Genomic DNA, 10000 nt, shown 5'->3' on the forward strand with positions numbered 1-10000 from the left:
CGGCTGAAAAAGAGAGAAAGAGCGAAAGAAAAAAGTTGGAAAAAATTTCTAAGTCCGAAAAATTCCAAGACCGGTTTTTGGTGGAGACCGGTCGGCAGTTGAGCGGGCGGCCCGGCCCGGGCTCTGGTGAAAGTCCGGCGACCCTCTCGGAAATGAGCTTTTTCGTACAGTTACTGCCCGGAACATCCACCACTTTCCTATATAGGGAAGAGGTTGTCGAAAATGAAAATTGAAAAAATTTTCTAAGTCCGAAAAATTGAAAAATTTTTCTAAGTCCCGACGATGGATAGTGAAGCTATAGGCGGCACTGGGACGAGCAAAGACGGCTGAAAAAGAGAGAAAGAGCGAAAGAAAAAAAGTTGGAAAAAATTTCTAAGTCCTAAAATTTCCAAGACCGGTTTTTGGTGGAGACCGGTCGGCAGTTGAGCGGGCGGCCCGGCCTGAGCTCAGGTGAATGTCCGGCAAAATTTCGGAAATCAACTTTTTCGTACAGTTACTGCCCGGAACATCCACTACTTTCCTATATAGGGAAGAGGTTGTCGAAAATGAAAATTGAAAAAATTTTCTAAGTCCGAAAAATTGAAAAATTTTTCTAAGTCCCGACGATGGATAGTGAAGCTATAGGCGGCACTGGGACGAGCAAAGACGGCTGAAAAAGAGAGAAAGAGCGAAAGAAAAAAAGTTGGAAAAAATTTCTAAGTCCTAAAATTTCCAAGACCGGTTTTTGGTGGTGACCGGTCGGCGGGTGTGATGGTAAGCCCCGCCTGAGCTCTGGTGAAAGCCCGGCAAAATTTCGGAAATCAACTTTTTCGTACAGTTACTGCCCGGAACATCCACTACTTTCCTATATAGGGAAGAGGTTGTCGAGAAAGAAAAAGTTGAAAAATTTTCTAAGTCCTAAAATTTCCAAGACCGGTTTTTGGTGGTGACCGGGCGGCAGTTGAGCGGGCGGCCCGGCCTGAGCTCAGGTGAATGTCCGGCAAAAATTCGGAAATCGACTTTTTCGTACAGTTACTGCCCGGAACATCCACTACTTTCCTATATAGGGAAGAGGTTGTCGAAAAAAAGAAAGTTGAAAAATTTTCTAAGTCCGAAAAATTGAAAAATTTTTCTAAGTCCCGACGACGTGGTAGTGACGTGGTTGGCGGGACTTGGACGTATAAAGGCCGATGAAAAAAAATGGAAATGGAAATGAAAATTTCTCGATTTCCGACGACGGTGTTTGGCAACGACTCTCTCGCCCGGCCACTGGTCGGCGCGAGAGAGGAGTGAGCGAGACCCGTCGATTCGAAAAGAGAAGCCGTCACACCGTCGAGGCGTGGCGGCTCTCAAGTGGGTTGGTCGGGCGTGTCGTGATGACTCGCGACCGTAAAAAATTCCCACTCAAATTCTCCCATTTCCGACGACGGTGTTTGGCAACGACTCTCTCGCCCGGCCTCTGGTCGGCGCGAGAGAGGAGTGAGCGAGACCCGTCGATTCGAAAAAAAGAAGCCGTCACACCGTCGAGGCGTGGCGGCTCTCAAATGGGTTGGTCGGGCGTGTCGTGATGACTTGCGACCGTAAAAAATTCCCACTCGTCGAAAATTTTCTAAGTCCCAACTTTGAAAACGACGGTTCCTGAAAGTCGGCTGGCGGTTGGATGGGGCAATGTCCCCGTCCAATCGCTAAAAATGAGCCGGAAAACGGAGACATTATGCGGCGGAACATTAGTGGTTTTCCTTAGTATAGAAGAGGTCTCGATTCCTAAACTCGGAAAAATTTTCAGAGTCCCAAAAATTTTCGAAGTGTCGAATAGTTTGGTTTCTCGAATTGAAAATTTTTTTCAAATTTGCGACATTACGACAAGCAGCGATTGTAAAGCCCGGTCCAAATTTTTCAAACGAGTCTTACTTCTTGTTAGTCCGCCTGGCCGATACCAAAGAATGGCCGACCGTCGACTATCGGGCGAATAGACGGGTGAAAGAAATAAAGTCGAAGCCGGTGGTTGGATAGATATCGAAGGGAAGGCGAAAGAGGCGAAAAGGAAAGCGCGAAATTTCTTTAGTAGCTTCGACGCAAAAACTTTGGTATCGACGGGGAGCTTTGGGAAATGAAACGAAGACGCAGAATGGGAAGTTGTCCGGTTCGGCGTTAGTTGTAGTTTCATTTCCACCGTAGCTGAGCTCCTTTCCGCCCGCCACTTCACATGATTTTAGTTTCGATTCCGTTCGATCGCGCTTGCACTGTCTTTGTTTTTTTTTCACTGCTTGGATCGCGGCTTTGCTCTAACCAGTTTAGCCCCATGCGATCAAAAAGTCTTAAAAAAAAAAACCGTTGAACGGAGACGAACTCGATGAGCTGTCGGTGTGTGAAATATCATTCCTTCGGTAAAACCGTTTTCGAAATTTCCGATGGTCGGTATATGTAAAAATATATCCGAACCGCGATGTGGACGGGAATTCAAACGCCCGCTTCACCGATTGGTGCGACAGCTGAGAAGCTCGTCACTCGATCCAACGACTCTTGGTCGAAAAGTTCAGAAGAGGTGCGCGCGTCAAACATTTTTTTGGTTTCGGACGTTTCGTTTCTTCGGCACGTGTGGTTTGTCTGTGGCCGTCTGTGAGAGAAATCGGACGCTTGTTCTTTGTTATTTTACCGTAACAAGACAAGACGGGAAAGATTCTTTCTTCCAAACTTACGGCATCATAACCATCAGCGTTTACCGTCAGCGACGATACGGAAGAGAAAAGAAAATGGTGCGCGTCTTTTCACTTTTTGACACCGTATCAAAAAAAATTACCGTTCAGGCGGAAATGTGTGTGTGTGTGTGTGAGCCGAGAGATAAAAAATAAAAAAGCCACCAAACAGAACGCTTTCAAATTATTTCGTGCGGCGTGCGCATATTTCACATTTTGCCGTTTGACGGAAGCTCGTTGTGTGGAACACAGAAGTGGAGATGGACGGAGTTGAAGGGGGGCGAAGACGGCCCGGTCGGACAAAGTCAAGAGATTGAAATATACGAGAGAATTGGGTGGAAGTGATGGCAAATCTATAAAATTCAAAAATCGGATGAGATGCGAGGACCGCAAAATGTGGCGTCGACTCTGACTCTCTTTTACTACGAACTTCCCTTCGACGGAAGATATCGAGAGCTGAGCTGAGCGCCCGCTGAGTATGGCCGGCGTAATTACAAACGAGTTACGGTTGGAGCTATATCGATTGTACGTATCCCGAACGTTCATCGAACAAGCCAGATCAACTCGGCGCCCGGTAAGATGTACGCTCAGTTATGGCCATGACACACGAAGGGAGAATTCAAACGGCTGTGAGTGTACGGCCCGCCCGGAGTTGTGTGTAGGCAGTGACCTCTCAAGAAAAAACGTAAAAAATTTTTTTTGACAGTCACCGGTCTGCGACAAGTAATCAGTACGAAACTTGGGTGCAATGCAAAAAACATTTTGAGAATCCTTGCTTGACAACAACGAATCTAACACGATAAAAAAACGATCCCCATCGGTGTACCGCTTGCTTTTCTCGCGCTTCGGCGCAGAATCGCTTATTCAGCTGCCCTTGGAATATGTTCGTTTCGTGCATACTTGATCTCGGTCATTCTTCGGTGAACTCTTAAAGAATTGCGCACTTTTATAGGGGTAGTCTGGTTGCTTGTCTCGACTTGAAATGATTTGTTTTTTTCCGCCCATGACTTTCTATACGATGCCTCTATGCTGGCCTCTGACCGCGGTTGTTCCGAGTTTTCTCTTTCTCTTCGAAAGTCTTTGCGGAAAATTCTGCCTCGTGTGACCGTTGAGCGGTGAGGTGTGTGTGTGTGTGTGTGTCGTGCGGGGTGATGCGAGAGTGTGCCTCGGCGGTGGAAAAATAAAAATAAAACTCTGAGCCCACAAAAATTTAAAAGATGTATGCTTGTCAGCTTAGTAAAGCAGGCTTGACTTATGAGCATACAGCACGCCACATATGACCGTCGAAAACCGTAATACGGGAAAAAAAGTTGATGAATATATCAAGACCGGTCGAATGAATCCGATTCACTTTGGGCTCATAGACCGTTGAATGGTCTTTGACTTTGGAAATTGAAATGAAAAAAATCCAACAAACGGATCGGATCGGTGTTTCTCTTCACTGGGACTCGCTGTGACACGCCAGGCGTTGCGATCAAAAATTTTAGTTTCCGAAGAAAAAGAAAAAAAACGAAAAACGTGTTGATTTGGTGTGTGTTTGGTGATGCGTGGGCGAAATAAAAACCCGCAACTCGCCGGATGCATATCAAACAAACATACACGAAATACCTGGTTGATCCTGCCAGTAGCATATGCTTGTCTCAAAGATTAAGCCATGCATGTCTAAGTACAAGCCGCTAGACGGCGAAACCGCGAATGGCTCAATAAATCAGTTATGGTTCCTTAGATCCACTCCATCCTACTTGGATAACTGTGGTAATTCTAGAGCTAATACATGCACTCGAGCCTCGACTGCGGGCTTTCGGGCTCGCAGAAGAGGTGCTTTTATTAGATCAAAACCAGTCGGGGCCGGGCTTTCGGGCTCGCGCACCGTACCAATTTTGGTGACTCTGGATAACTTCACGCCGATCGCACGGCCTTCGCGCCGGCGACGTATCTTTCAAATGTCTGCCTTATCAACTGTCGATGGTAGGTTACGCGCCTACCATGGTTGCAACGGGTAACGGGGAATCGGGGTTCGATTCCGGAGAGGGAGCCTGAGAAACGGCTACCACATCCAAGGAAGGCAGCAGGCGCGCAAATTACCCACTCCCGGCACGGGGAGGTAGTGACGAAAAATAACGATACGGGACTCTTCCGAGGCCCCGTGATTGGAATGAGTACACTTTAAATCCTTTAACGAGGAACCATTGGAGGGCAAGTCTGGTGCCAGCAGCCGCGGTAACTCCAGCTCCAATAGCGTATATTAAAGTTGTTGCGGTTAAAAAGCTCGTAGTCGGATGTCTGTCTTCGGCCGGGCGGCGCCGCTCTGAATCAAGGGTGTTGCGTTTCACGCTCTGGGAGCCCGGGTGTCAAAGCCCGACTCTCTTCACGGTCGGACAACATCGCCGGAGTGGTGGTCGGTGCGTCGTTGTTGTATCTGCGGCCAGAGTTGGAAAGTTCTTTCGGGTTCTTTTTTAAATTTTGGTCGTAGTTGACTCGATTCGCTCCACCCAGTCAATCGTTCGGGGTGCCCTTCACCGGGTGTCTCGGGCGGCCGGCAACGTTTACTTTGAACAAATTAGAGTGCTCAAAGCAGGTGTATCCCAACGCCTGAATATCGCAGCATGGAATGATGGAATAGGACCTCGGTCCGATTTTGCTGGTCTTTTACTTTTGGACCCGAGGTAATGGTCAATAGAGACGGACGGGGGCATTCGTACTGCGGCGACAGAGGTGAAATTCTTGGACCGCCGCAAGACGAACAACAGCGAAGGCATTTGCCAAGAATGTTTTCCTTGATCAAGAACGAAAGTTAGAGGTTCGAAGGCGATCAGATACCGCCCTAGTTCTAACCATAAACGATGCCAACCAGCAATCCGTCGGAGTTACTCCAATGACTCGACGGGCAGCTTCCGGGAAACCAAAGTCTTTGGGTTCCGGGGGAAGTATGGTTGCAAAGCTGAAACTTAAAGGAATTGACGGAAGGGCACCACCAGGAGTGGAGCCTGCGGCTTAATTTGACTCAACACGGGAAACCTCACCAGGCCCGGACACTGGAAGGATTGACAGATTGAGAGCTCTTTCTTGATTCGGTGGGTGGTGGTGCATGGCCGTTCTTAGTTGGTGGAGCGATTTGTCTGGTTAATTCCGATAACGAACGAGACTCTAGCCTGCTAAATAGGTGACGGGTTTTATCAATTGAAACCGAAGGGAGTACGGAGGCGTCGGGATCAGGTGGCGGCGATTCGGGTCTCGGTGGGACTGGTTCCTTTAGTGAGGCAATCTCTCGGCTTGGTTTCGTTGTGCTTTGTTCGTCGGGTGTACGGCCTTCACGGGTTGGTTGCCTGGCGGATGAGGTATGGCGGGGCTTTGTCGGGAATGTCTCGCGGGGGCTGGCTCTATTGTTATTCGGTCGTCGTCATCCCCGGCGATACCTTCTGCTCTCGCGTCCGTCACGCAGTCTTCTTAGAGGGACAAGCGGCGTCCAGCCGCGTGACAGTGAGCAATAACAGGTCTGTGATGCCCTTAGATGTCCTGGGCCGCACGCGCGCTACACTGAAGGAATCAGCGTGTTTCACTCTCCCTGTCCGAAAGGACCGGGTAACCGCTGAACCTCCTTCGTGGTTGGGATTGGGGACTGCAATGATCCCCATGAACCAGGAATCCCTAGTAGCGCGCGGGTCACTAGCCCGCGTCGATTACGTCCCTGCCCTTTGTACACACCGCCCGTCGCTACTACCGATTGAATGATTTAGTGAGGCCTTCGGACGGGCTTGTCGGGGTGCCGTCGAGTGGGGAGCAATCTCTGCCCGTGCGGTGCCTACCAACGGCGAGACTGAAAGATGGTCGAACTTGATCCTTTAGAGGAAGTAAAAGTCGTAACAAGGTTTCCGTAGGTGAACCTGCGGAAGGATCATAAACGAACAAGACAAATGTTTTGCGCATATGGCTTTGGTTGAGCACGAAACAACTAAAAGTTGCAAAACAAAAAAAACCCCATCAAAAGTCTTTCGGCGTAAGACATCGTATGAACTATGTGTGGGTTGACGGAAGAAAATCATTTATTTTGAACGGGTATCAGGCGCTCTGATGCGCGGTGGTTTAAAGCGGATTCGCCTTTTCAAATTGATTTTTCTTTCCTCTCGGCTCAAAAAAAAACACAAAGTCTTTCGATTTGGTCTATGGCCGTGAGCAAATTCTTCCTGCTTCGATGGTGAATGTCTCTATAGATTCATTCGACCTTTAGCGGCGCTCACAGTGTTGACGTTAGTAGAGTGAAGAATACGATAGCCCGCCTGGGCCGCGAGTACCGAAGGAACAATAAAGGAGATTTTATAAAGTCTTAGTCCCTAAATCAAACACTTTGAAAAATAAAAACTCGGTGGATGGAGAGTCGGAAAAAAAAAAAAAAAACATCAAGATTTTGAACGGGTATCAGGCGCTCTGATGCGCGGTGGTTTAAAGCGGATACGCCCAATCGAAATTGTTTTTTTTTTGTTTCTCTCTTCGTCTTCGGGATTTTTTGATTCTCGGTGGGGGACGAAAGTGTGAGACTTTACTCTGGACGTTCTTTTCGGGCGTAGATACTCGTGGTTGCGTGCGTGTGCGTCGTATAGACTAACACTCCAAAGCCCGACACTATGCCGTTGAAAACCGAATGTTTTTTAAGCTTGCCCTTCGCCCTCTCGATGAAGTAGGAAGAATTCAAAATCACAATAACACACTAAACCCAAATTCTAGTACGAGTGTTTATCGGAACATTTTCTTTCTGGCTTTCTTTCTCCGCCCTCGCATTCATTTGCTTGGGCGGGTTGGAGAAAAAGAGAGAAGAAAACGAATATGTCGTTTTATATACGACCCTGAACGGTGGATCACTAGGCTCGTGGATCGATGAAGAGCGCAGCAAAGTGCGCTAATCCATGCGAACTGCAGAACACATGGAGCATCGAAATCTTGAACGTAAATGGCGGCCCAGCTTCTCGCTCGGGCCACATCTGACTGAGGGTCGGTCGAATGATGAACGAACAGAGATTTTTTCAGTCTTGGTTTTGCATGTTGGGTCGCGGCGAGATTTATTTTTCACCCGGCCTGACCGCATAAAAGCTCCCGAATCTCTAACGTCTGGGTGCCGCGCGACTTAAGTGTCCGCGATGCCTCAAATACAAAAAAGGGGGAAAAATAAAAGAAGGTTCGCCCTGTTTTGTTTTTTTCCTCTCTATTCAAAAGAAACCTTTTTCGATGGCAAAACAGATGGGAAATTTTTGAGCCAACTCAAAAAAAAATTTTAGAAATAAACACATCTTCTCGAACAAGGTGTCGGCTGCGTGTGCGCGATATACCGCTTCAACGCGAGTTTAGTTGTGTGTGTGCGCCGGGCGTGTCGAAGTGTCGACCACCGCGAATTATCACTCACTCTAACCGCTCGTTATGCAAGCTTGGTTCGCGCACGACGCGTTGTTTCAATACAAAAAGCCGCAGGACGCCCTGTCACTTTTCGTAAATTAATTTTTGCGAATAACGAGAGACTCGCTTTATTTCGAAAAAAAAAAATTTGAACCGGCAATTATTCAATCTTTCCCGGCTTTAAAACGCCAAAGTCTGCCGAGCTAGATAAAGTGTTGTCTCCTTTTGAAAACAAACAATTCATTCTGACCTCAGTTTAGATGAGACTACCCGCTGAACTTAAGCATATCAGTAAGCGGAGGAAAAGAAACTAACAAGGATTCCCTTAGTAGCGGCGAGCGAACAGGGATGAGCCCAGCACCGAACCTCGCGCCCGGTTGAGCGGGTGCCGAGGAATGTGGTGTTCGGGAGGATCGTGCGCGTCTGTCCGGTATCTATCGTCCAAGTCTCCATGAACGGGGCGAGCAACCCACAGAGGGTGTCAGGCCCGTAGATAAGACGAGCCGAGACCGTGCATCGGATCCCTTCCCAAGAGTCGGGTTGCTTGAGCGTGCAGCCCTAAGCGGGAGGTAAACTCCTTCTAAGGCTAAATATCGCCACGAGACCGATAGCGAACAAGTACCGCGAGGGAAAGTTGAAAAGAACTTTGAAGAGAGAGTTCAAGAGTGCGTGAAACCGTTCAGGGGGTTAAACGGGTGGGCCCTCGAAGGTCGAACAAGTCCCCGCTCCCGGCACTTGGTTGTATGCCCTTAACGCTGCATGGAGACTGCCTGAATTGGCGGCTCTCTTGCATAAGTCGTTCTGCGATCGCAATAGCCACGCCAAGGTCCGCAAGTGGGGGGCCTAGTAGGACTCCGCGACCGACTGGGTGTCTGTTACACGGGGCGTCCGTTAGCGAGTTTCGTGGTTACCTTCGCGGGTGCCGCGATGACGAGCGCGGCGTTTCCCAACAGTACTGCCCGGTCGTGACCTGTCTCCTCCCGGGAGGTGTCGTAGCTTTTTTTTGTAAAAGAGAAAAAGTTGCGGTGCTCAACCTGTGGAGGCCCAGAGCGGAGAGTAGAAGTCGGGTCCCACCCGACCCGTCTTGAAACACGGACCAAGGAGTCTAACATGTGCGCAAGTCGTCGAGAAATTATCAAACTAAACTCGCGAGGCGCAATGAAAGTGAAGCGGCCCCGATGAGGGTGCATCCGCGAGGGGTGATCCCGTCTCGAACAGAGCGGGCGCAACCCCAGGGCGTCCGAATGCTCGCGAGATCTTTCCCCCTTAAAAGGGTTTGGTCGAGTCGGCCGGACGAACCCAGAGCGCACACGTTGGGACCCGAAAGATGGTGACCTATGCCTGGCCAGGACGAAGCCAGGGGAAACCCTGGTGGAGGTCCGCAGCGATTCTGACGTGCAAATCGATCGTCGGAGTTGGGTATAGGGGCGAAAGACTAATCGAACCATCTAGTAGCTGGTTCCCCCCGAAGTTTCCCTCAGGATAGCTGGTGCTCGCAAAGAGAACAAACGGAGTTTCATCCGGTAAAGCGAATGATTAGAGGCCTTGGGGTCGAAACGACCTCAACCTATTCTCAAACTTTCAATGGGTGAGAAGCCCGGCCTTTTTCCTTGATTGAGGCCGCGGCAATTGATTTGAATCTGAGCGCCCAGTGGGCCATTTTTGGTAAGCAGAACTGGCGCTGTGGGATGAACCAAACGCCCGGTTAAGGCGCCTAAACGACGCACATTTCGGATCCCACGAAAAGGAGTTGGTTGCTAAAGACAGCAGGACGGTGGCCATGGAGGTCGGAATCCGCTCAGGAGTGTGTAACAACTCACCTGCCGAAGCAACTAGCCCTTAAAATGGGAGGCGCTATAGCGTCGTGCCTATACCGGGCCGTCGGTCGGCAGAGCGAATAACGTCCGTGTCAGCTCGAAGAGAGCGACGGCGCTGAGGCC

The 10000-nt window shown here is 49.3% G+C and overlaps 3 non-coding genes across 3 annotated transcripts in view; all 3 read left to right on the forward strand.

The window, feature by feature from the left end:
* The first annotated feature begins 4280 nt into the window (after window positions 1-4280).
* On the forward strand, window positions 4281-6576 carry LOC124319200. The gene has a single exon (XR_006912895.1). It is a non-coding gene; the product is annotated as a small subunit ribosomal RNA (ribosomal RNA).
* A 936-nt stretch (window positions 6577-7512) lies between these two features.
* LOC124319198 lies at window positions 7513-7665 on the forward strand. The gene has a single exon (XR_006912893.1). It is a non-coding gene; the product is annotated as a 5.8S ribosomal RNA (ribosomal RNA).
* A 641-nt stretch (window positions 7666-8306) lies between these two features.
* The window catches only part of LOC124319197, a 4577-nt gene continuing 2883 nt past the window's right edge, over window positions 8307-10000 (forward strand). Inside the window, exon 1 of the ribosomal RNA XR_006912892.1 lies at window positions 8307-10000. This exon is cut by the window's right edge and continues 2883 nt beyond it. This is a non-coding gene — a ribosomal RNA (large subunit ribosomal RNA).

The sequence above is a fragment of the Daphnia pulicaria genome, unplaced genomic scaffold, assembly GCF_021234035.1.
Source record: "Daphnia pulicaria isolate SC F1-1A unplaced genomic scaffold, SC_F0-13Bv2 h1tg000136l, whole genome shotgun sequence".
Taxonomy (NCBI): Eukaryota; Metazoa; Arthropoda; class Branchiopoda; order Diplostraca; family Daphniidae; genus Daphnia; species Daphnia pulicaria.